This window comes from Fundulus heteroclitus, unplaced genomic scaffold (assembly GCF_011125445.2).
Source record: "Fundulus heteroclitus isolate FHET01 unplaced genomic scaffold, MU-UCD_Fhet_4.1 scaffold_44, whole genome shotgun sequence".
In the NCBI taxonomy this organism is placed as follows: Eukaryota; Metazoa; Chordata; class Actinopteri; order Cyprinodontiformes; family Fundulidae; genus Fundulus; species Fundulus heteroclitus.
The window spans coordinates 2,810,769-2,836,583 of record NW_023396857.1 but is presented as its reverse complement, the minus strand read 5'-3'; the positions used below and the strand labels follow the sequence as shown (position 1 = coordinate 2,836,583).

The following is a 25,815-nucleotide window of genomic DNA, read 5'->3' as shown; positions in this document are numbered from 1 at the left end:
GCTAGCGAAGGCGTGATGGGTGAAGCTAGTGAGGGTGTGATGGGTGAAGCTAGTGAGGGTGTGATGGGTGAAGCTAGTGAGGGTGTGATGGGTGAAGCTAGCGAGGGAGTGATGGGTGAAGCTAGTTAGGGAGTGATGGGTGAAGCTATTGAGGGAGTGATGGGTGAAGCTAGCGAGGGAGTGATGGGTGAAGCTAGCGAGGGAGTGATGGGTGAAGCTAGTTAGGGAGTGATGGGTGAAGCTATTGAGGGAGTGATGGGTGAAGCTAGCGAGGGTGTGATGGGTGAAGCTAGCGAGGGTGTGATGGGTGAAGCTAGTGAGGGCGTGATGGGTGAAGCTAGTGAGGGAGTGATGGGTGAAGCTATTGAGGGAGTGATGGGTGAAGCTAGTGAGGGAGTGATAGGTGAAGCTAGTGAGGGTGTGATGGATGAAGCTAGCGAGGGTGTGATGGGTGAAGCTAGCGAGGGTGTGATGGGTGAAGCTAGCGAGGGAGTGATGGGTGAAGCTAGCGAGGGTGTGATGGAAGAAGCTAGCGAGGGTGTGATGGGTGAAGCTAGTGAGGGTGCGATGGGTGAAGCTAGCGAGGGTGTGATGGGTGAAGCTAGTGAGGGTGTGGTGGGTGAAGCTAGTGAGGGAGGGATGGGTGAAGCTAGCGAGGGTGTGATGGGTGAAACTAGTGAGGGAGTGATGGGTGAAGCTAGCGAGGGAGTGATGGGTGAAGCTAGCGAGGGTGTGATGGGTGAAGCTAGCGAGGGTGTGATGGGTGAAACTATTGAGGGTGTGATGGGTGAAGCTAGTGAGAGTGTGATGGGTGAAGCTAGTGAGGGAGTGATGGGTGAAGCTAGTGAGGGTGAAGCTAGTGAGGGTGTGATGGGTGAAGCTAGTGAGGGTGTGATGGGTGAAGCTAGCGAGGGAGTGATGGGTGAAGCTAGTTAGGGAGTGATGGGTGAAGCTATTGAGGGAGTGATGGGTGAAGCTAGCGAGGGAGTGATGGGTGAAGCTAGCGAGGGAGTGATGGGTGAAGCTAGTTAGGGAGTGATGGGTGAAGCTATTGAGGGAGTGATGGGTGAAGCTAGCGAGGGTGTGATGGGTGAAGCTAGCGAGGGTGTGATGGGTGAAGCTAGTGAGGGCGTGATGGGTGAAGCTATTGAGGGAGTGATGGGTGAAGCTAGTGAGGGAGTGATAGGTGAAGCTAGTGAGGGTGTGATGGATGAAGCTAGCGAGGGTGTGATGGGTGAAGCTAGCGAGGGTGTGATGGGGTGAAGCTAGCGAGGGAGTGATGGGTGAAGCTAGCGAGGGTGTGATGGAAGAAGCTAGCGAGGGTGTGATGGGTGAAGCTAGTGAGGGTGTGATGGGTGAAGCTAGCGAGGGTGTGATGGGTGAAGCTAGTGAGGGTGTGGTGGGTGAAGCTAGTGAGGGAGGGATGGGTGAAGCTAGCGAGGGTGTGATGGGTGAAACTAGTGAGGGAGTGATGGGTGAAGCTAGCGAGGGAGTGATGGGTGAAGCTAGCGAGGGTGTGATGGGTGAAGCTAGCGAGAGTGTGATGGGTGAAACTATTGAGGGTGTGATGGGTGAAGCTAGTGAGAGTGTGATGGGTGAAGCTAGTGAGGGAGTGATGGGTGAAGCTAGTGAGGGAGTGATGGGTGAAGCTAGCGAGGGAGTGATGGGTGAAGCTAGCGAAGGCGTGATGGGTGAAGCTAGCGAAGGCGTGATGGGTGAAGCTAGTGAGGGTGTGATGGGTGAAGCTAGTGAGAGTGTGATGGGTGAAGCTAGTGAGGGAGTGATGGGTGAAGCTAGTGAGGGAGTGATGGGTGAAGCTAGTGAGAGTGTGATGGGTGAAGCTAGTGAGGGAGTGATGGGTGAAGCTAGTGAGAGTGTGATGGGTGAAGCTAGTGAGGGAGTGATGGGTGAAGCTAGTGAGGGAGTGATGGGTGAAGCTAGTGAGGGAGTGATGGGTGAAGCTAGTGAGAGTGTGATGGGTGAAGCTAGTGAGGGAGTGATGGGTGAAGCTAGCGAGGGAGTGATGGGTGAAGCTAGCGAAGGCGTGATGGGTGAAGCTAGTGAGGGTGTGATGGGTGAAGCTAGTGAGGGTGTGATGGGTGAAGCTAGCGAGGGAGTGATGGGTGAAGCTAGTTAGGGAGTGATGGGTGAAGCTATTGAGGGAGTGATGGGTGAAGCTAGCGAGGGAGTGATGGGTGAAGCTAGCGAGGGAGTGATGGGTGAAGCTAGTTAGGGAGTGATGGGTGAAGCTATTGAGGGAGTGATGGGTGAAGCTAGCGAGGGTGTGATGGGTGAAGCTAGCGAGGGTGTGATGGGTGAAGCTAGTGAGGGCGTGATGGGTGAAGCTATTGAGGGAGTGATGGGTGAAGCTAGTGAGGGAGTGATAGGTGAAGCTAGTGAGGGTGTGATGGATGAAGCTAGCGAGGGTGTGATGGGTGAAGCTAGCGAGGGTGTGATGGGTGAAGCTAGCGAGGGTGTGATGGAAGAAGCTAGCGAGGGTGTGATGGGTGAAGCTAGTGAGGGTGTGATGGGTGAAGCTAGCGAGGGTGTGATGGGTGAAGCTAGTAAGGGTGTGATGGGTGAAGCTAGCGAGGGTGTGATGGGTGAAGCTAGTGAGGGAGTGATGGGTGAAGCTAGCGAGGGTGTGATGGAAGAAGCTAGCGAGGGTGTGATGGGTGAAGCTAGTGAGGGTGTGATGGGTGAAGCTAGCGAGGGTGTGATGGGTGAAGCTAGTGAGGGTGTGATGGGTGAAGCTAGCGAGGGTGTGATGGGTGAAGCTAGTGAGGGTGTGGTGGGTGAAGCTAGTGAGGGAGGGATGGGTGAAGCTAGCGAGGGTGTGATGGGTGAAACTAGTGAGGGAGTGATGGGTGAAGCTAGCGAGGGAGTGATGGGTGAAGCTAGCGAGGGTGTGATGGGTGAAGCTAGCGAGGGAGTGATGGGTGAAGCTAGCGAGGGAGTGATGGGTGAAGCTAGCGAGGGTGTGATGGGTGAAGCTAGTAAGGGTGTGATGGGTGAAGCTAGCGAGGGTGTGATGGGTGAAGCTAGTGAGGGAGTGATGGGTGAAGCTAGCGAGGGTGTGATGGAAGAAGCTAGCGAGGGTGTGATGGGTGAAGCTAGTGAGGGTGTGATGGGTGAAGCTAGCGAGGGTGTGATGGGTGAAGCTAGTGAGGGTGTGATGGGTGAAGCTAGCGAGGGTGTGATGGGTGAAGCTAGTGAGGGTGTGGTGGGTGAAGCTAGTGAGGGAGGGATGGGTGAAGCTAGCGAGGGTGTGATGGGTGAAACTAGTGAGGGAGTGATAGGTGAAGCTAGCGAGGGAGTGATGGGTGAAGCTAGCGAGGGTGTGATGGTTGAAGCTAGCGAGGGTGTGATGGGTGAAACTATTGAGGGCGTGATGGGTGAAGCTAGTGAGGGAGTGATGGGTGAAGCTAGCGAGGGTGTGATGGGTGAAGCTAGCGAGGGTGTGATGGGTGATGCTAGTGAGGGCGTGATGGGTGAAGCTAGCGAGGGTGTGATGGGTGAAGCTAGTGAGGGTGTGATGGGTGAAGCTAGCGAGGGAGCGATGGGTGAAGCTACCGAGGGTGTGATGGGTGAAGCTAGCGAGGGTGTGATGGGTGAAGCTAGCGAGGGTGTGATGGGTGAAGCTAGCGAGGGTGTGATGGGTGAAGCTAGCGAGGGCGTGATGGGTGAAGCTAGTGAGGGCGTGATGGGTGAAGCTAGGGAGGGCGTGATGGGTGAAGCTAGTGAGGGCGTGATGGGTGAAGCTAGTGAGGGAGTGATGGGTGAAGCTAGCAAGGGCGTGATGGGTGAAGCTAGTGAGGGCGTGATGGGTGAAGCTAGCAAGGGCGTGATGGGTGAAGCTAGGGAGGGCGTGATGGGTGAAGCTAGTGAGGGCGTGATGGGTGAAGCTAGTGAGGGAGTGATGGGTGAAGCTAGCAAGGGCGTGATGGGTGAAGCTAGTGAGGGCGTGATGGGTGAAGCTAGTGAGGGCGTGATGGGTGAAGCTAGTGAGGGTGTGATGGGTGAAGCTAGCGAGGGTGTGATGGGTGAAGCTAGCGAGGGCGTGATGGGTGAAGCTAGGGAGGGCGTGATGGGTGAAGCTAGTGAGGGCGTGATGGGTGAAGCTAGTGAGGGTGTGATGGGTGAAGCTAGCGAGGGCGTGATGGGTGAAGCTAGCGAGGGCGTGATGGGTGAAGCTAGGGAGGGCGTGATGGGTGAAGCTAGTGAGGGCGTGATGGGTGAAGCTAGTGAGGGAGTGATGGGTGAAGCTAGCGAGGGCATGATGGGTGAAGCTAGCGAGGGCGTGATGGGTGAAGCTAGTGAGGGCGTGATGGGTGAAGCTAGTGAGGGCGTGATGGGTGAAGCTAGCGAGGGTGTGATGGGTGAAGCTAGTGAGGGCGTGATGGGTGAAGCTAGCGAGGGAGTGATGGGTGAAGCTAGTGAGGGTGTGATGCGTGAAGCTAGTGAGGGAGTGATGGGTGAAGCTAGCGAGGGTGTAATGGGTGAAGCTAGCGAGGTTGTGATGGGTGAAGCTAGTGAGGGTGTGATGGGTGAAGCTAGCGAGGGAGTGATGGGTGAAGCTAGCGAGGGTGTGATGGGTGAAGCTAGCGAGGTTGTGATGGGTGAAGCTAGTGAGGGTGTGATGGGTGAAGCTAGCGAGGGAGTGATGGGTGAAGCTAGCAAGGGCGTGATGGGTGAAAACACAGAAAGCGTCGATCTTTACTAACCGTGAGGAAAGTGGAACAGGTGTTGGTTCTCTGATGGGCGTCGCCTTAAATAAATCATCAGCTCGTCCTTCTCTTGCACATCAGTTACCTTCCAGGATCCTGCAGATGGTTGAAAAGCTGCAGAGGTCTGAAACCCAGAGGCCTTCCTGCTCTAAAGGTAGCGTCTCTGACTGCAGAGCAGATCTCGGCCTGTTTGGCTGGAAATGAACCAGATAATTTAGAGGACAGAGTAAATGGAGGCGCCGTGTTTAATTGAAGCACATAGCTGAGGAATTAGAAGAACTCATTCCATTACAGCGACCAGAGCATTTCTATTCATCATTTTCTGCTGATAACACTTTGCAACAGGCCTGCAGGAAACAAACTGTGGTTATTGTGATTATTATTATTAATATTGTGAGGGATGTTTCTCCTTCAGCAATGCAAATGGCACATTTTCATGATAATGTGGGGTTTCTTGTCAGTTCTCGCTGTTTATTACAACACGCTCGTCTCCTGAGAGGAAGCAGCCCACCAAGCTCATCACGGCTGTCGCTGCTGCTCTGCTGGAGCCGCTGCACTGAGAGGCTCTGCTTCATTTGGGAAAAAGAAATACATCTAATAAAATGTAGTGTGATATTATCATTGTTTAACGTAACAAGCCAGTAATGAGGCATAACATTTTATTTTCTGAAATGTAGGGATTAATAAAGATTATTGTAAAAACATTTTTTAATTACAGTTTATTTGTCACCAGAACAATGATGGAAGTTGCTTTGTTGCATCAAACGCAGATTATCCGACTAACTGAAATCAGATAATTTCCTCATGTAAACCCAACCTTTAAAGGAACCATTTCTTTAAACTCTGTTGGAAGAAATATGTTTTGGATTAGAAAATGTGTTCAAATTCAGACATTTAACCTGACTTTTCTGCCTTTCTGCCTCCATGATCTGCCTCCGGAAACCTGGTCTTCCCGTCCGGTAACAGCCGAACAGTCTCATGGCAGATTCATGGCCGCCTGTTCCTAGTCTGACTTTTCTCTGCTAACCTGTAGAGGTGCAGACGTGTAGAGGTATAGAGGTATATATGTGTAGAGGTATAGTCGTGTAGAGGTGTAGAGGTGTAGACATGTGGAGGTGTAGACGTGTAGAGGCCAGCTAATATTTGTTTGGCTGCTGCTGACCTGGACGCTGGATCTGAGTTTGTCTGCTTGGCTGGGTTCCTCTTCTAGATGAAGCAACTTCAGGAGCTACTATTGTGCTTTCTGTGTCTCTGCTCTGTCTTCTCTAACATAGAAAGTACTCCTGGGTCAATGTGAGCTTCTGAGCTTTCTGTGTCTCTGCTCTGTCTTCTCTACCATAGAAAGTACTCCTGGGTCAATGTGAGCTTCTGTGCTTTCTGTGTCTCTGCTCTGTCTTCTCTACCATAGAAAGTACCCATGGTTAATGTGAGCTTCTGTGCTTTCTGTGTCTCTGCTCTGTCTTCTCTACCATAGAAAGTACTCCTGGGTCAATGTGAGCTTCTGAGCTTTCTGTGTCTCTGCTCTGTCTTCTCTACCATAGAAAGTACTCCTGGGTCAATGTGAGCTTCTGAGCTTTCTGTGTCTCTGCTCTGTCTTCTCTACCATAGAAAGTACTCCTGGGTCAATGTGAGCTTCTGTGCTTTCTGTGTCTCTGCTCTGTCTTCTCTACCATAGAAAGTACCCCTGGGTCAATGTGAGCTTCTGTGCTTTCTGTGTCTCTGCTCTGTCTTCTCTACCATAGAAAGTACTCCTGGGTCAATGTGAGCTTCTGTGCTTTCTGTGTCTCTGCTCTGTCTTCTCTACCATAGAAAGTACTCCTGGGTCAATGTGAGCTTCTGTGCTTTCTGTGTCTCTGCTCTGTCTTCTCTAACATAGAAAGTACTCCTGGGTCAATGTGGGCTTCTGAGCTTTCTGTGTCTCTGCTCTGTCTTCTCTAACATAGAAAGTACTCCTGGGTCAATGTGAGCTTCTGAGCTTTCTGTGTCTCTGCTTTGTCTTCTCTAAGCCCCAGTGGGTGGAGGCAGGTGAGCGTTCACACTGAGCCTGGTTCTGGTTCTGCTGGAGGTTCTCCTCCCTGTTAAAGGGGAGTTTTCCTCTCCACTGTCGCTTCATGCATGCTCAGTATGAGGGATTGCTGCAAAGCCATCAACAATGCAGACGACTGTCCACTGTGGCTCTACGCTCCTTCAGGAGGAGTGAATGCTGCTTGTTCAAGAGCTACGTCTCTATGGACAGTGATGAGAATAAAGGGCCGATCAGAATAAAAATGCGTCATGGAAAAACGAGCAACAGAATATTGTGATCAGACTCAGCTCAGTCCAAATGAGACGGATGGTTTAGGCTCTGATGGTGCCATTGGGATCAGGGCAAACTGCACTGACTGTGTGGCTACGCCTGCAGCTTCATTAGCCAGTTATTAACGATCCGACCATATGTTCATATGCCATGTTTGCTTGTTTATTCAGTAAAGAGAAATATAAAAGACTTCAGTCCTTCCTTCAGCACAAATGGAAGTCCAACTTGTTCTTTTTGGGGACTCTGCAGAGGTCTCAGAGTTGGTATTCTGACTACAACCTGGTGCACAGGAACATATGTAACAATCAGATTAATTGATTCTGTGCCCATATGAACAATCTATTCACATTAATTATTCTTTTTCAATCCAAAAAGATTTCAGTCTTATCAAGGAATTGTACACGGAGCTAATGACTCTAATCAATCTGCTGGGTTTTCTGCAACAGGAAACCTTTGAGCAATCTGTATGATTGGATTGACTCTTTAAAGTGCCCTGAATGACAGCTGTGGGAAATTGATGCTACATAAATAAACTGATTTGATACGGAGGTGTAGCGGTGTCTTGGTGCAGAGCTGCACAGTCAGACCTCAGGTTTAGTCTTTTGGTGTCTGAGGCGAGCAGCAGGAACTCGTCACAGCGTCCTTGTCCCTCCGACATCCTGCTGTCGCCTCTTTGTTTGATGGAGGCTGACTGATCCACGGCTTCTTTTCCTCATTATTTAAGTCAAGTTTTTTTAATTTCCATAAATGGATAAAAACAGCTTTGCTCAAACAGTTTGACATGAATTGTTCTGGATCAGGCAATGAGTTTGTTATGTCAGGATGAAAAAGAGACATCTTCACTGAAAAGCCTCATTTTCAGCTCAGCAGAGCAGGAAAATTGTTCATCTCACTTCAATGTTCACGTCTTCTGCGTTTGGGTCTTCACTGTTTGCTGAAACCACTTTGCTCCTTGGCTTTTAGCTACACTTTAGACTTGGATAACATTCTCATCGTTGCTCTTTAAAGCTGCTCTAATGATATTAAAATCATGTCGGCATTTATTCATCTGAGACTTCAGTTTGTCAAGATAAATAACAACAAATCAAAATGAGAGATTTAATTTAGGGAAACTGAAGAAGTAATAAATAGAAAGGGCAGAGGCAAACAGAAGTGCTAAAATGATCTCAGAAACAGGATTTAAACCGACAACGATGGCTTTTAATAGAAACACTGAGGGAGCAGGACTCTGCCATGCAGCCGGTCACCTGGAGGCGGTTCTGTCCGTCACAGCAGGGACTCACCTGTCATTTAACGCGCCGTCATTCAGCCACATGTCCCTCCTGCTGCAGAGCTGCAGTCTGACCCGTTACACACGCTGCTGTTGGATGACCTTAAACAGGCTGTTCGAATTGGAAAACCCTCCAACAAATTATATTTCATTAATTAGCCTGTATGGATGTAGCTTTATGCTAACAGCACCTTTCACTGCTAAAAATATCCCACAGTGCTTCAGAATAAAGTGCTGGTGTGTTTCCAGCTGCCTGAACTGACTGATCAGCGGTGGAGCTGCTCTCTGCTGAGCCTGCTTTACATTTTTATTTTTGTCTAAATCTCTCTGATGAAGACGAGGAAGACGATGTTTGAGTTAAATTCGGTTTTCAGTCTCTCGCGGCTCTTTCTTTGCATTGTGAAGCTGCAGTTCCAGCCTGCTTAGATCGTATTGTTAAAAGATAACAGCCTAGCCCAGATAATATTTCTAAACTGTTTCTAACTGAAAACGCTCGCAGGCTTATTTTGGCGGCTGCTGCTGGAACATCAGAGGACTTCTTGAGAACCTCCTCAGTTGGAAAAGGATCCTCGCTGTTTGAAAAACTTCCCTCATCGTACTTCATAAAACACATAAAAATGCCATCCTGATCTTGAACTTTTAATACAATCATAAGGTTGTTTCTGGAAGGTTAAATTAGATTTGGAATAGTTTTAAGCACATCCTGCGCTGAGATCTGTGTCTCATTATCAGAGAGCCTGAAACTATCAGAATTTGTTAAATATTGTAAAATGAGGATAAGGGAAATATTCATTAAGGGTAAAAGCTGTGAAAGACATTGAAGAGCCAGTTATTCTCTCCCTGCTGGCTATTTGATTTATATATTTGATAAACTTTTCTCAGTTTTATTTCCATAGCTTCAACTCACATCTCATCATCTCAAGGTTCTTTCTAATGTCAGACTCCATCAGATCCTCCAGGTTGGTGAGAAAGTTTCCTCTCTAAGGAAACCCAGCAGGTTGCATCAAGTCTCTCCAAGCAGCATTCACTCCTCCTGAAAGAGCGTAGAGCCACAGTGGACAGTCGTCTGCATTGTTGATGGCTTTGCAGCAATCCCTCATACTGAGCATGCATGAAGCGACAGTGGAGAGGAAAACTCCCCTTTAACAGGGAGGAGAACCTCCAGCAGAACCAGAACCAGGCTCAGTGTGAACGCTCATCTGCCTCCACCCACTGGGGCTTAGAGAAGACAGAGCAGAGACACAGAAAGCTCAGAAGCTCACATTGACCCAGGAGTACTTTCTATGGTAGAGAAGACAGAGCAAAGACACAGACAGCACAGAAGCTCACATTGACTCAGGAGTACTTTCTATGGTAGAGGGTAATAGAGGATGATCTGCCTCCCCTGATGATGTCACAGCTAACAGAACGCCAGACCAGGTGTACCTTCTATGAAGAGAAAAATGACAGAGAACAGAAAGTTAAAAGCTGAAATAACAACAAACAATGCAGATTGGAGAGCAGTAGGAGAACTCAGCAGAGAGAGAGAAATAGACCCTGATGTCCTCCAGCAGCCTAAGCCTATAGCAGCATAACTATAGAGATAGCTCAGGGTAACATGAGCCACTCTGACTAGAAGCTTTGTCACAAAGGAAAGTTTTAAGATTAGTCCTAAAAGTAGACGGGGTGTCTGCCTCACGGACCAAAACTGGGAGTTGGTTCCACAGGAGAGGAGCCTGATAGCTAAAGGATCTGCCTCCCATTCTACTTTTAGAGACTCTAGGAACCACCAGCAGACCTGCAGTCTGAGAGCGAAGTGCTCTGTTAGGAACATACGGGATCATATTTCTCCAATTTTAGCTTCCCTTCATTGGCTTCCTGTTAAATCAAGAATAGAATTTAAAATTCTTCTTCTAATGTATAAAGCCCTTAATAATCAAGCTCCATCATATATCAGACTGCATGTCATCAAGACATGACTGCAGTCGAAGTAACTGATTGGATTCATCAGGATTTATGGATAAATATAGCTGAGTGTCATCAGCATAACAGTGGAAATTAATCCCATGCTGTCTGATAATTTTGCCTATCGGAAGCATATATATAGTAAAGAGAATTGGTCCAAGGACTGAACCCTGTGGTACTCCACAAGTGACCCTAGAGTTTGAGGAAGATTTATTATTAACATGAACACACTGGAATCTGTCCGACAGATAAGATTTAAAGATTAGATTAGATTAGATTAGATTAGATTAGATTAGATTAGATTCAACTTTATTGTCATTACACAGGTACAGGTACAAGGCAACGGAATGCCGTTTAGGTCTAACCAGAAGTGCAATAGCAGCAAGTGCAGGATAAACAATGGTTCTATAAGTACAGGACATGGATATGTACTGAATAAATATAGAGATAGATACTATTATAGACAGAATTTTATAAAATGTCTGTAAAAACCCCAGCGAGCTGCTCTGCACATGCCCTTAGCACGCATCCAGGGATGTTATCTGCTCCAGCTGCCTTGTGTGTGCTGATCCTGCTCAGTGCAGACATCTGTGGAGGAGAGAGTGATTGGCAGGTGGTCGGCTGAGGATTTGAGCTTGGTGGCAGTTTCACTGTTGTCTCTTTCAAAGCGAGCATAAAAGTCATTTAGCTCGTTCAGGAAGTTGACATCAGTGGCTGCAGAGGTGGAGTGAGAGGGTTTATAGTCACTGATGGACTTGATTCCCTGCCACATGCGTCAGGGGTCAGCGTTGGAAAAGTGTCCCTCTATCTTAAACTTGTAGCAGTACTTGGCCTCTTTGATGCTCCTTTTTAGATTTGCTCTGGCTGAGCTGTAGGCTTGTGCATCTCCTGATCTGTAGGCAGTGTTGCGTGTCTTCAATAGGAGTCACACCTTCTCGTTCATCCATGGCTTCTGATTTGGGTATGTGGTGATCTGCTTCTGGGTTGTAACATTGTCAATAGTTGTATTAATATAATCCAGTACAGAGGAGGCGTAACAGTCGATGTCTGTGTGAGAACCACTGGTGGCTTGAGAAGCAAACATCCTCCAGTCTGTGTGTAGAAACCTTTCCTGAGGTGATGAATCTGCTCCTGCAGGCCACACCTTGATGGTCTTCACTGATGGCTTCACATGATTGATGAGAGGTGCATGTGTGGGGGTGAGGAGCAAAGAAAGGTGATCTGACTGACCCAGGTGGGGGAGGGGTGTCGCGACGTAAACTCCAGCCATGTTTGTGCAAACGTGGTCTAAAGTTTTGTTTTAAACCAGCCTAATGCTTTCCCCTTAATCCCTACAGTATGCTCAAGTCTTTTTAGGAGAACATTGTGATTAAACCAGTTGACTGCTGTACCAGAAAGGTCGACCCAGTTCATTTTCTGTTCTCTTAATGTTGATTCTATTGGTTCTGTCTTTAAAACCTTTGGACTGGAGTCAGTCTTTATTCATCTTTTCATCCAGTCTCTATTTCTAGCAGAAATAGTTTGCATTCAGCTCCTGATTGAACAGATTGTCGTCCCAATGCTGCTGCGTTAATGTTTTCTGGATGTCCTTCAGGCTGACGTAAACTTACCCAGCTACTTTCTTCTCCCTGTTTCCATGGCGATAACATTCATTTCCTGCAAAGGAACAATGTCCTGAATCTGCTGTTGATTAAAATCTACCAGCAGCTGACAGTAGAAATCTGTTAAACACTCAGTGAGTCTCACTCAGTAAATCCTCTGAGTGTCCCTGAATGCAACACTGGAGCTCCTCTCCAGCAGGAGGGCCAGGTCTGCTCCCAAGTTTACCAGCAACCCCAGAAAACTGCTTCCATTTCAGTCTGAAGGTCGTCAGAAGATGATGGCGACTGCCAGAAGCATCTTCAGCGTTTAACAGGCCGCCTCCAGCTCAGCTACGGAGCAAATGGAGGGGAAATACCAGCAAAGTGTCAGAGTTTATCCAAAAACACGCCGAGTTCAGCTGCAAGCTGAGAGGAGGCCCAGCTGGGAGATGTTCTGCTTGGCTTAGAGCTGGCAGGGAGCACCTAGAGGTGGAGCTGGAGGCAGGAGGAGGAGGAGATGAGGGAGCAACAGGGGAGAGATACGCAGCTCCAACCATCTGCCAGCCTCCACCCTCTGCCAACACAAACAGGGAAATGTGAACAAGCCTTCTCCTCCAAACCCGGTCAGAACAACCTGCAGCGTGACTCTCTCAACACTGAGGACATGATGGTGGACCCCCCCCCCCCTCTCTGCTGGACCTGACCTGAGCTGGTTCTGAAGCAGAGGCTGGACCTCCTGCAGCAGCTCTGGAAGCCCAGGTCTTCTCCTACGGCGCTGCATGTTGGAGGCAGCGGGGCTGACTGGGTGAAACGACGTAGCACCCATGGATGCTGCTGCTGCCTGCTGCTGCTGCCTGCTGCTGCCTGCTGCTGCCTGCTGCCGCCTGCTGCCCGCTGCTGCCTGCTGCTGCCTGCTGCTGCCTGCTACCGTCTGCTGCCTGCTGCTGCCTGCTGCTGCCTGTCTGCTTGCCTGCTGCCTGCTGCTGCTGCCTGCTGCCTGCTGCCTGCTGCCTGCTGCTGCTGCCTGCTGCTGCCTGCTGCCTGCTGCCTGCTGCCTGATGCTGCCTGCTGCTGCCTGCTGCTGCCTGTTGCTGCCTGCTGCTGCCTGCTGCTGCCTGCTCCTGCCCGCTGCTGCCTGCTGCCTGCTGCTGCTGCTGCCTGCTGCTGCCTGCTGCTGCCTGCTGCTGCCTGCTGCTGCCTGCTGCCTGCTGCTGCCTGCTGCCTGCTGCTGCCTGTTGCTGCCTGCTGCCTGATGCTGCCTGCTGCTGCCTGCTGCTGCCTGCTGCTGTCTGCTGCTGCCTGCTGCCTGCTGCTGCCTGCTGCTGCCTGCTGTTGCCTGCTGCTGCCTGCTGCTGCCTGCTGTTGCCTGCTGCTGCCTGCTGCTGCCTGCTGCTGTCTGCTGCCTGCTGCCTGATGCTGCCTGCTGCTGCCTGATGCTGCCTGATGCTGCCTGCTGCCTGCTGCCTGCTGCTGCCTGTTGCTGCCTGCTGCCTGATGCTGCCTGCTGCTGCCTGCTGCTGCCTGCTGCTGCTGCTGCTGCCTGCTGCTGCTGCCTGCTGCCTGCTGCTGCCTGCTGCCTGCTGCTGCCTGCTACCGTCTGCTGCCTGCTGCCTGCTACCGTCTGCTGCCTGCTACCGTCTGCTGCCTGCTGCCTGCTGCTGCCTGCTGCTGCCTGCTGCTGCCTGCTGCCGTCTGCAGCGTCTCAGCGCGGGGTCACCACCACCTCTCAGGGATGGTGTAGACATCCAGCCAAATTACACCATCCCGTAAACAGATTTATGGGTAGAGTGAGCCTGACCTGAAAATGCGTCCATCAGGACTGTCCGCCCGCTCAGGCCTCCCATGGACTGGTGTGGATGCGTCACATCTTGTGTCTGCGTGTTCTGTGTAGCTGTGTCCATTCTGAGCTGGTTCTGCCATGAATGTCAGAACACTTGGTGACAATAAAGCTCCTTGGTCTTCGATGCTGAGAGCAGCAGCAAACAGCCCATGTGAAGCTGCCAACCTGCTGCTGCAATCAGCTGAGAACATGGAGGATTGGTGACCTAATCAGGCTGATTGATGGTGCTTGTTAATTAGGAGGAGTTGATTTCACCCACAGGATGATGTTAGTCCAGAGGAGACACTTTTAAAGATGGAGAATAAAACCAACGGGTGACGGTTTACTCATCAATCACTTCCAACCATTAATTCATCCCTGAAGCTCCTCAAAGCATCGCGCCGTTTCTCCATCCATTCATCATCCGTGTGTCTCCAGCCATCTAATCACTCCTCCGTCCAATCATTTATCAATCTGTCTATCAGTCCAATAATCTCCCTTCAGATGCCACCCATCCATCCTTCTCCTTGCTTCCATTCATCCGTTTGCACCATCTCTCCATCTTCTGCTCCATGATCCATCTTCATCCATTCACCCTGTTCACCTCCCTTCACTTCATATCCATCCACTTAATGTACATTTCCATCCATCTCCTTATCATGTTCTTCTGTCTTCCATCATCAGCTGCAGTCCTCCTCCATCCATCATCCACCAGTATTCATTCACCATACCTCTGCTTTATCACCCCCCCCCCCCCCCCAGTATTCACTAACTGTCCCTTTATTCCTCCAGCCATAATTCACCTTTTACTCCATGCTTGGATATTTACGGCCCATGATGCCAGCGTTCCCTCCTCTCATGACTGATCTGTGCTTCAGCATCTTGGTCTACTACATATTTCAAGAACCAGGAAGATTTGATTGTCTCCATGTGTTTCTGTGGTGACATCTGCTTTGAGGCTGAGGATGCAGACAGATAACACACACAGACCTAGTATCCACAGGGTCACACTAGAGCGTGCAGCTTGCTATCAGAGTCTGAGGGCTCTGATGTCAGTGGAGATGAGTCTGGGCCTTCTTTGGACTCATGCTACATAAACTGAGTCTAGACCTTGCAGATGGCATCCCACAATCCCCTGCTCTGTCCTCACCACCGTGCTAGGTCCTTCCTCTGCTGGACTGTGCAGCTCCTACACCACACAGTTCTGCTGAGACATAAACGCTCTCTACTGTAGCTCTGTAGAAGTTCTTTAGCAGCTTAGTGGGTGGTCCAGACTGTTTCAGGTTCCTGAGGAAGAAGAGCCATCGTTGGGCCTTCTTCACCAGGTGGGAGGTGTTCACAGTCCAGGAGGTCAGAGGAGGTGTGGATGTCCAGGAACCTGATATCTGTCAAGTTGTGGTTTGTTAATGCCAAAAAAAATGGAAAACACTTTGGTTCATTTTACTGTATCATTCACCACCAATCTCCACCAAAAGTCACGTGATGCAACAGAAATGAGAGTCCGGTTATTGGTGACGTCTTCAGACTGCAGCTTAGAGGAAAACGTTTCTGGCACTGGAGCTGATCTAATTACCACTCAGCACACCTGTTCAGTTTCCACCCTGCCTGCAATTAACTTCAATGTTTTCACCTGTTCTCACCTCCATTTAAACGCCGTTCTGATCAGTCTCCAGTGCCAAGCTCATGGTAAGAGCATTCCAGCCTCAGTTTTCTCTCAGTCTGTTGCCTGTTCTGATCTGACCTGCTTTTTGACTCTGCCTTAGCTTTGTTTTTTTACCTGGATATCTGCTCTGAACCTATGTGGATTGTTTTTGCCTGCATGGCCCATCATCCCCTTAATAAATGCTTTAAGCATCAGCTCCGTGTCCGGCTTATAAAGGGTTCCATCTAAGCAAATCATCACACTCTAGTTTGAGTTTTCAGAAATAAAAACAACTTCATCATCAGTCATATGAGCAGAAGTCAGCCGTCCTAAGCAGCTTTGCAGCAAACATGAAGGAAATCTGTGGAATCAGGGAAGAGAGCGGACCCCTTCAGAAGCACCACCTCATAGGAACCGTGGGTTTGGGTCTGTGAGACAGGATTTGTTTGGGTTCTGCAACCTAAAGATGTGAATTAATGGTAGTATTTATATTTTCCATCCTCCTGTAAACTGCCTGCTGCGGGTCTCTCTGTCTCGAGCATCAGTCAACGTTTCAGTGTTTGCTAATGACTGATTAAATGCTCCTAGCTTCTCAGTCAGTTCAGTTTATATAGCATCAATTCACATCACATCATCTCAAGGCTCTTTCCAAAGTCAGACTCCATCAGATCCTCCAGGTTGGTGAGAAAGTTTCCTCTCTAAGGAAACCCAGCAGGTTGCATCAAGTCTCTCCAAGCAGCATTCACTCCTCCTGAAAGAGCGTAGAGCCACAGTGGACAGTCGTCTGCATTGTTGATGGCTTTGCAGCAATCCCTCATACTGAGCATGCATGAAGCGACAGTGGAGAGGAAAACTCCCCTTTAGCAGGGAGGAGAACCTCCAGCAGAACCAGAACCAGGCTCAGTGTGAACGCTCATCTGCCTCCACCCACTGGGGCTTAGAGAAGACAGAGCAGAGACACAGAAAGCTCAGAAGCTCACATTGACCCAGGAGTACTTTCTATGGTAGAGAAGACAGAGCAGAGACACAGAAAGCACAGAAGCTCACATTGACCCAGGAGTACTTTCTATGTTAGAGAAGACAGAGCAGAGACACAGAAAGCACAGCAGCTCACATTGACCCAGGAGTACTTTCTATGTTAGAGAAGACAGAGCAGAGACACAGAAAGCACAGACGCTCTAACCAAGCTGAATTCTGGGGGTATTTCCACGTTCACCCACGAGAATCCATCCTGTACCACTTCCGCCTTAAAGGTGGGGGACTGAACCAAAGACGGTTTGGCCAATCACGTTGCAGTATTATGCTTTAAGGCGGGACATACCGCTGTAATGAAGGCAGGAGCTGCTGAGCCGCCAGCAGAAAACACAAACATGGCGGCGACAGAGGACTTTGGCGTAGCGGCTGCTCTCACGTCTGATTGGTCAGCATCCAATAAGCGCTCCATGACCAGAGGAACTTGTGGTTTCTCATGACGTCTGCTGCTTACATTTTCATTCTATGATTGGCTAAAACCAACCTTTGGTAGGCGGGCACCAGGTGTTGCTTCGTCCAATCAGCTCGGAGGGTTCTGCTGCATGTCCCTCCTTCCCTGAACGGATTGGATGAGAGCAGAACCAGAGAATATCCAGGAATACTTTCTATGTGGGACAAAAGCAGGGCAGACTTTTTCTACATGTTAAGCAGGCTCGTCTGTTTAAAAAGACACTTTGAATCCATGACCTTTGACCCTGTGTGAGTTTCTGTGACTGCTCCTGTTCTTATCGTGGCTGTTTTACCTTTAATTTGGTGGCTTATTGCACATCGCTGCTGTTTTAAGGTGCTCTATGAATAAAGTGGTACGGTTTATAGAGGAAACCGTGTCACATCATTTATACCTCTGATGGTGTAAATGATCAGGAGGTCAGTGATTACTAAAGAAAATGATTAAAACTCTGCTGTTAGATGAGGAGCACCAATAAAGGTCCAAAAACCATTGCTGAACATTTTATTCTCCAGAACCTGACTCCCGGGCCGTTCTTTCCTCCTGGCCAGTATGTGTGAACGCCGGACCGTTTATGTAGTTCCCCCGTCCTGGCGCTGTGTGGGTCGCCTCCTGAGGGACTGATGCTGCAGTCAGGTAGCTCATATCTGGACCCGAACCAGCCGCAGAGCTCAGAATGAGCGTAATAACGATGAGAGCGGCCGATCCAGCTTTTAACAGCTGACTTTATCAGACCTCCACTGACTGCTGGGAGGAAAGAGAAGGAGGAGAGCTCTGATCACAGCCTGCGACCTGAAGCCATCATCTCCTGGATCTTCTGGATCTTCTACCCATCTCCAGATCTCCAATATAACTATGAGTGCTTTAATGATGAATATATGTATTTATTGGTTTCATTTATTTATATTTCAGTGACAACAGCTAAATAAGAACTCATCGGGAAAATTAAACAGTTTTAACCTAAAAAAAATGCTTTAGATTTCTAAGTCTATTGTTTCACTTCATACATTTCTCAAGATTTATTTTGTTGCAATGTTGTTGTTAAAACTGTGGGAAATATTTAAATATTTCTCATCGCCTTTCAGGGCTTCTGTGCTCTCTGGTTCTGCACGGACAGCTGGGTCTAAAGGTTCTGATGGCAAACAAAGACCCAGAGCTGCTGTCACAGTTCAGGGTTGACAAGAACTCTGACCTGCAGGGATGGACTGGGAGAAAAGGCTGGAGACCTTCAGAGAAACCTTTAGCTGCTCCAGCCTCCTGCTCACCAGGCCCGGTTCTGATGGCCCGGTTCTGATGGCCGGTTCTGATGGCCCGGTTCTGATGGCCGGTTCTGATGGCCCGGTTCTGATGGCCCGGTTCTGATGGTCCGGTTCTGATGGCCGCGTTCAGCCTCCTGGTTCCTGCAGCTTAATGCGGCTCGGCCTATTTTAGTAAAACTAATGTTTAATAATGTTGTTTTCCCAGGATTTTCTGTGTCAGATGAAATATTCAGTTTTTAGAAATCTCGTTATTGTCCCACGGCAGAGAAATAAAAAATAAACGATAGACTGGCAATAATTAAATAATATGAATAAATGGTGCCATGACCCAGATGATAAAAAATGGAGTTCAAAATTAAGCCGGGAAGCAAAAGAGAACAAATTTATCTGAAAGGGAAAAAAATATTATTTAATAATGCGGCAAATTCAGGTAAAAATGCTAAATTCTAGTTAATAATAATAATATTATCTAAACGGAGGTAAGATGATTTACACACCGATGTAGAAAACTCTGCAACATGAAGACATGAAGGATTCCTGATCGGATCAGAACCACCGTGGCGGTCCTGTGGAAGCACTGTGACTCCGGTCCAGTTTATTCTTCAGCTCACCTCCAGGTACTGACAGGAGTCCGGTCAGCTGAACATCCTCAGCGGGTTCGGTTCTGTTCGTTTAGCCGGGCTATCGGGTTTGGGTCGGCCTGTTCTGGGTTAACACGTTCCTGTTGGTCAGAGCAAGCTGCAAAGGTTAGAAAAGCCCAAAGCTCCTGGACGGTCCGCACAGCGCTCAGAACCTCACGACCCGGGTGGTCCAACAAGCAGCCTGGACTGAGCAGAACCAGGAGGGCAAAGAGTTCTGCTCTGATCCAAACACAGCGGCTGTAGATGGAGGCAGAGGTTTGACCCAGATGTTGGATGTGAGTGGAGCAGAACCAGGGACTAGACTCCATCTCTGTCCCAGAACCGACCCAGAACCCGACCTGTGCCTCTAAACCTGATAGAACCTCAGCAGCAACAGTAGAGCGTGTGAACAGAACCAACAGCCGTGTCACCATGAACTGGTGGTACCAGCTCACTGGTACTGATTCTGCCTGGCAGCAGCGGGATGTTGGGTGGATGCTGCAAACGGGTCATCATCAGATCCACGATCGTCCAGAACCCGTCTTAGTGACATCATCATGCCTCATAGCTCACCATTGGCTAAAGGAGTCTCTGACCTCTCACCTACATCTGTCTGCAGAACCTGGACCCGGTTCCACTCAGTTCCACTCAGTTCCACTCAGTTCCACTCAGCTACTCAGCAGCTTTTACTCCTGAGAGCTTCAGAGAGCCACAGATTTCTGCTTTAATAAAGACCTTCTCAGAACTCTGGTTCTCAGAACCGGTTCTCAGAACTCTGGTTCTCAGAACTCTGGTTCTCAGAACTCTGGTTCTCAGAACTCTGGTTCTGAGAACCGGTTCATGTTCTGCTGCAAAGCTTCTGGTTCTCATATTTATTTTGATGTTCTGTGATTGGAAAATATATCATCTCTGACTTTATTTACTGATGAGAAATTTTCAGATAATGAAACTGATATTTATTTAACTTTATGATCAGAACTTTATTTTCTTATCTTAATCTTTTTACTTCTGATTTATTTTATCAACTTGTCAAATCGCCCCAGTGGGAACTTTGTACCTTCCAGGTTCTATAACTACCAAAGCTTTGAGTTGATTTTCTTTAATAATTCTCAGTATTTTTCCAGCTGTCTCTGGTCCCTGTGGGCCCGCCTCTTGCTCCCAGAACCGGTTCTGGTTCTGCTGCACAGGTTCATTTTCCTGCATAAATACTTTATTTGCTGTGATTTAAAGTCTGCTCAGATCTGCATGAGTAACGGCTCATCTGGAGGAATGTTTTATCTGCATAATTCAGACGCATCATAAATGTATGTGTGGGTCAGATCAGTGACACTGGAAGCTCTGAGGTCTGTGACCCTGCAGGACCCTGCAGAATCCTGCAGGACTCTGCAGGACTCTGCAGGACCCTGCAGGACTCTGCAGAACTCTGCAGGACTCTGCAGGACCCTGCAGGACCCTGCAGGATTCTGCAGGACCCTGCAGGACCCTGTGTGCCCAACCCGACCAGCTGTCAGCGGATGCTTGGCTGCTGATGAGTGGGACTCCTTTACTGCACAGTGGTTCTGTTCTGGTGTTTGCAGGATGGGATTGTGGACCGAACCCTGAGAGAGTCGTCTGAAAATAATGAAAGAAATCTGCAGCTTGTGTTTCTAACCAGGAAAAGTTCTGATTCTGTTTTCTGTTATGCTGACTGAGCAGAACATCTCTCTGTGTGCAGGTTGAATCCGGTCACAGCCGCTCCTGATCGGTTCTTCTTGAGGCAGAGACACTGAACCCTCCTTCAGGTAAGAGGCCGTCTCCCAGCGTGTGTGCACAGGTGCTACAGCGCTGCTGAAGTGCAGCTTCCGTTTGCTTTAGAGGAAACCTTCAGCCTCAGATCTCTGCTTTCCTCCTCGGCGGCCAATCAGCTGCAGCTCCTGCAGAACTGAGTTGGATCTTTAACGGGTCCGGCTCATCCTCACCTGCCTGCACCGCGGCTCAGACGAGTGTGTAGAACAAGTCCTGCAGGGCAACATCGGCTGTTTCTGCCCCCAGACAACATGGCGTCAGCCAGAAGGCAGGATGTTACGTCTGGAGCGCTGGCACATCTGCACTCATGCAGATGTTTATCAAAGCTGCTGCTCTGCAGGTTCTGGGCGGTTCTGGGAGGATCCAGACGGTTCCACATGCACCAAATAAAATGCTCTCCCACACAACGCAGGTCACATTGTTCTGTAACTATAGAGGTGGATATTAATCCTGTTGGCTGTATCGCTGCTATCACAGGTAAACTTGTTAATGCGTCTGTTTCTGCACCAGTAAGCATGTCCGTTTTGTCCTAAAACAGACAAAGTTTATGCTAATCCTCCCTGAGGAACAAATGCTAAAGTTCAGATAAACAGCAAATGTCCCTGCAGGGTTGGGCTCTTCTGCTGTTTCTGTGTGGATGAAGAAAGAGGCAGAAAAATGCAAAGATCTGATGAGCTTGTTCAGTCCTGGCCTCAGTGAGTAGATGTGAGGCGCTGCCACGTGAGTCCAGGGTCTGCCCCTGATTTATCTGAGCTGGCAGAGAGACACGGATGGCTTTAACTACACGCTGCACCACAGTGAAACGTTGAAAACCATTTACAACTGAGTATTTCTTCTTTAGTTTGCCTTTCTGCACCTAAAATGTAATAAAACACAAACATCAGCATGTAAACATTACATTTTATTTTGTTAGATTTGGGCGGAGATGGAGGCTTTATGGGTTTAATCTAAACTTTTGATCTTTTATCATAAAATATGATGTGTGTTTGTCTTCTGGCTTAATTAAAACCAGCAAATGAAATGAAAGCCTAATTCCTGCGTTGTGAGCCTGAGATCAGAAACGGAGGCGATGGTTTCCGTCTGACCGGTTCATTTAAAGCTGGAAAGCAGTCGCTCTTAGTGATTTCATGGCCGAGCTCCTCTGGTTGGACATGTTTAACTTTGGAGAAAAAGCATTTTATTTTCCTACATTCAGATTTTTATCATTTCTGACATGTTGTCAGGCTGAGAGCAAGCAGCGCTTCCCTGCAGGAATAAATCGTTTTCTCTGTGAAGCTCCTTCTCTCCGCGGTTCCTCGTCGTTTTGAATCGGTTCCCGTCTCCAGACCAACTTCCTGTGGTCCATTAAAGAGGCCTCTGGGTTTCTGGACTTTCATGGTTGTGGTTGACAAAAAGGAACAATAGTGATGAGCAGCAGTCGCTGCAGAAAAGCCTCTCCGTCTGTGACAGATTAGAGTTTGCTAAAAACAGACCCAAAGCTCAGAGGAACCAGCGTCTCTGCTGCTCTGAACAGAAAGAGAGGAAGGAAAGCGATGAGGGGGAATAAAGGAGGACTTCATAAACACAGCGGAGACAATCCATTTATCAGAGCTCCTATTCTTCTTTCTTCTGATTCCACTTCTCTGCTATGAACGATGGATCTCTGGGACTATTTATTCTAGAGACGTTCTGTTCAAAGACTCCTCCGTCTACATGAAGATACGAGGGAACGGAGCTGACATCTCTGACTGAAGCTGCAGAAGCAACCTAACAGGCCTGCAGAGCTGCAGCAGGACCAGAACATCTGGCCATTCTCACATGGCTCTCTGCTGCCTGAGCTGGAGGTTCTGGGGGAGCTGGGCTCACTGGCTTTGGGATGATGGAGCTTCCTGGTCAGGAATGAAGGCGAGTTTGATGCTGAGGAGGAAACCAGGAGGAAGAAAGTGAGCCTGAACAAAGAAACTTGTTAAAGTCAGAGCAGCTCCTGGTTAGTGATGTCTTTTCCTCCAGAGCTTTGCAACAATTTTTTGACTTTATGTCCTCTGGGGGATTTATGTGACCAACACAACGCTCTGATCAGCGTGATGAACACCTGGACTCTGTAGAACCTCCTCAGGCTGCAGGTCTGCTGGGTTTGGTCTCCACCGGCTCCAGGGGAACCGCGGTACTCTGACTGCCAGGCTCCCCTGACCAAGATGGCGGCTTCATTGACCTGCTTTCCAAAAAGCTGGGCAATGAAGGTTACTCTATGCGTTTATATCTATGATTATAAACTAGGAACTAGAAGCTAAAGTGACTGACGCTGAGACCAGTGGGTCACCAGTGGATCTCCAGTGGGTCACCAGCGGGTCTCCACTGTGTCATTAGTGGTTCTCCAGTGGGTTTCCAGTGTGTCACCAGTGGGTCTCCAGTGGGTTTCCAGTGTGTCACCAGTGTGTCACCAGTGGGTGTTCAGTGTGTGTCCAGTGGGTCACCAGTGTGTCACCAGTGGGTGTTCAGTGTGTGTCCAGTGGGTCACCAGTGGGTCACCAGTGGGTGTTCAGTGTGTGTCCAGTGGGTCACCAGTGGGTCACCAGCGGCTCACCAGCAGGTCACCTGTGAGTCTCCAGTGGGTGTCCAGTGGGTGTCCAGTGGGTGTCCAGTGTGTCACCAGTGGGTCTCCAGTGTGTCACCAGTGGGTGTCCAGTGGGTCACCAGCGGGTCACCAGCAGGTCACCTGTGAGTCTCCAGTGGGTTTCCAGTGTGTCACCTGTGGGTCTCCAGTGGGTTTCCAGTGTGTCACCAGTGGATCTCCAGTGTGCCACCAGTGAGTCTCCAGTGGGTCACCAGCGGGTCTCCACTGTGTCATTAGTGGTTCTCCAGTGGGTTTCCAGTGTGTCACCAGTGGGTCTCCAGTGGGTTTCCAGTGTGTCACCAGTGGGTGTTCAGTGTGTGTCCAGTGGGTCACCAGTGGGTCACCAGCGGGTCACCAGCAGGTCACCTGTGAGTCTCCAGTGGGTGTCCAGTGGGTTTCCAGTGTGTCACCAGTGTGTCACCAGTGGGTGTTCAGTGTGTGTCCAGTGGGTCACCAGTGGGTCACCAGCGGGTCACCAGCAGGTCACCTGTGAGTCTCCAGTGGGTTTCCAGTGTGTCACCAGTGTGTCACCAGTGGGTGTTCAGTGTGTCACCAGTGGGTCTCCAGTGGGTCACCAGTGGGTCACCAGCGGGTCACCAGCAGGTCACCTGTGAGTCTCCAGTGGGTTTCCAGTGTGTCACCAGTGTGTCACCAGTGGGTGTTCAGTGTGTCTCCAGTGGGTTTCCAGTGTGTCACCAGTGGGACACCAGTGGCTCTCCTTGCTCGGCCCAGTGGTACCGGTCCATTCTCTGCAGCAGGTGTCTATGTAAGTGCCTGTTTCTTTGATTTTGATGATTATAACAGACAAAACGTTTGAAAAACATCAGTCTGGGCGCAATGAATGAATAAATGCTTTGCTTTTTGAATGGAATAACTGACAGAATCCACTTTTTCATCATATACGACCAGAACGTAACAACCGGTTGACAGGTGAGGCTAGAACTGCTGACCCGGAGCAGGAGAACCTATTGTGTTTTAGAGGCGTCCCGTTTGTCCCCAGTAGAACAAAATGACTGATGAAATGGACCTCCAGAACCACAGGAGAAGACGCCTACATTTCTTTCCCTCCTGTTCTTCATTTCATTTGACTGGTGTGTGACCCATTTGTGGCCCGACCCAGATTCCACTCCTTGACATAAATGTGTAAAACACAGTTTATCATGGGTGAAATATTTTTCTCTTTCTGTAATAAGGCGAATCAAAGTGCTGTGAATGAACAGAAAAACATTGCAGAGGGAAAAGTTCAGAGGAAAAGACAAACTTGAACATGAAGGAATAAGCTAAATAAATCCTGACTCCTTTTATACGTTAACAAACACACAGAAAGCATAAAGTCTCAGTACTTAATTGTTTCTTGTCACAAAAGGAAATAAATGGATACTCTTGAGCGTTTCTCATCTAAAGTCATTTTGTCCAACTTTTCTACAGCTGCAACTAGAATAACTTCTTTTGTGTCATTGTTTTACTGAAACCAGCTTCTTCAGCAACATTTAAAGCTTAATTGTTTCTCAGCCAAATGTTCTGTTGGTTCTGGTTCTAGTCCTTCCTTGTTTTCTCGTCTGGTATCTGAATCAGAACCATTTGTGAGATCCGGATCCTGGGCTGCAGCGTCTCTGGTGTCAGCTTTAGCTTTTTAAAAGTTTCTTCTCTGTAATTCCACTTCTTGATGTTTCTGGTCCCGCTCGCCTTAAACCTAGCAAACAGCAGAACCGGGCCCATGTTCGCTGTGATTCTGTTGACTCTTGTGTTTGCAGGATTTAGTAAAATTCTGTTTGAGTTGGAGTCCTGCTGTCCGTTGGTTCTGTGTAAATATAATCAGTCAGCCTGTTAATTAGCTGCATACGGATCCCCGAAGGCCCCGGTTCTGTTCCAGGACGCTCATTAATCAGACACACATGAACCTCATCTGCAGAAAGTCCAGGAATGAAAGGTGGTTCTGAGTGAATGTTTAACTAGAAACATATATAACTGGTACCAGCAGGTACCAACAGGTACCAAGAGTCCAATCAGCTGCTCCAGTACCGAATATATCCTCAGCCAACACTTTGGACTGGATCAGAACGTCTCTGAATCATTTCAGTTCTGGTTGATCTGTTTTTGGTGCAAAGGTGACTTTAAATTCTGACCAGATATAAAAGCTCCACGTCTCCTGCATGCCGACCAGAACCTTCCCAATACAAAGACCCAATCCCATGTGTGACCTGCAGCCTGAGCATTAAATCTGAGTCTCTAAGTGCCGTGTGAGCGTTGAACAGAAAACACAGCCAGACGTTCAGCTTTGCGGTCGCCACTGTTGAGTCTGAGACGCGTTGATGTTTACGACATTGCAGACTCAGCAGTCCTGCTGTGTTAATAACAGGCCTCAGTGTGCTCTATGTTTGATGAACGACCTCATCCACACCTTTATTAAAAGCTCCGGTGTGTGTCTGGTTCTGATGAAGAGCCTCGTGTTTGTGCATCTGAAGGTCCCCCTGCTGTAGAGTTAGCCTTCTCCGTCCTAAACGATGCTGTTAGCAGAGCTGCTGAATATTTGTCCGGCCTTAAGGAGTCTCTCTGTTATTGGCTGCTGTTCAGTCCGCTTCCCTTAAGCTGTTCTGACTGAGAAAATGAGCAGAACGGCACCGTTAGATCGATTTCTGCTGAAGCTACAAGAGATGAGCTGAAGGTTTGGCTTTCCCTTCTTTAAACGTCTAAAAAATGTAAATAATTATGTTATGTTCTAAGTATTTCAAGTTAAAATTGAAACATTTCATTATGTTTTAGAACCTTCATGATTATGTTCTTCATTTTACTGATTTAA

At 48.7% G+C, this 25,815-nt stretch overlaps 1 protein-coding gene across 14 annotated transcripts in view; it reads left to right on the top strand.

Annotated features, from left to right (window-relative positions):
• Window positions 1-25,815, top strand: part of si:cabz01090165.1 (LRR and FN3 domain-containing protein) — a 286,173-nt gene that overhangs the window by 176,794 nt on the left and 83,564 nt on the right. For all 14 annotated transcript variants that reach the window (XM_036131571.1, XM_036131567.1, XM_036131572.1 and 11 more), the window contains one exon: window positions 20,352-20,418. The gene's annotated coding sequence lies outside the window, so the exon portion shown is untranslated. The remainder of the gene's footprint in view (window positions 1-20,351; window positions 20,419-25,815) is intronic.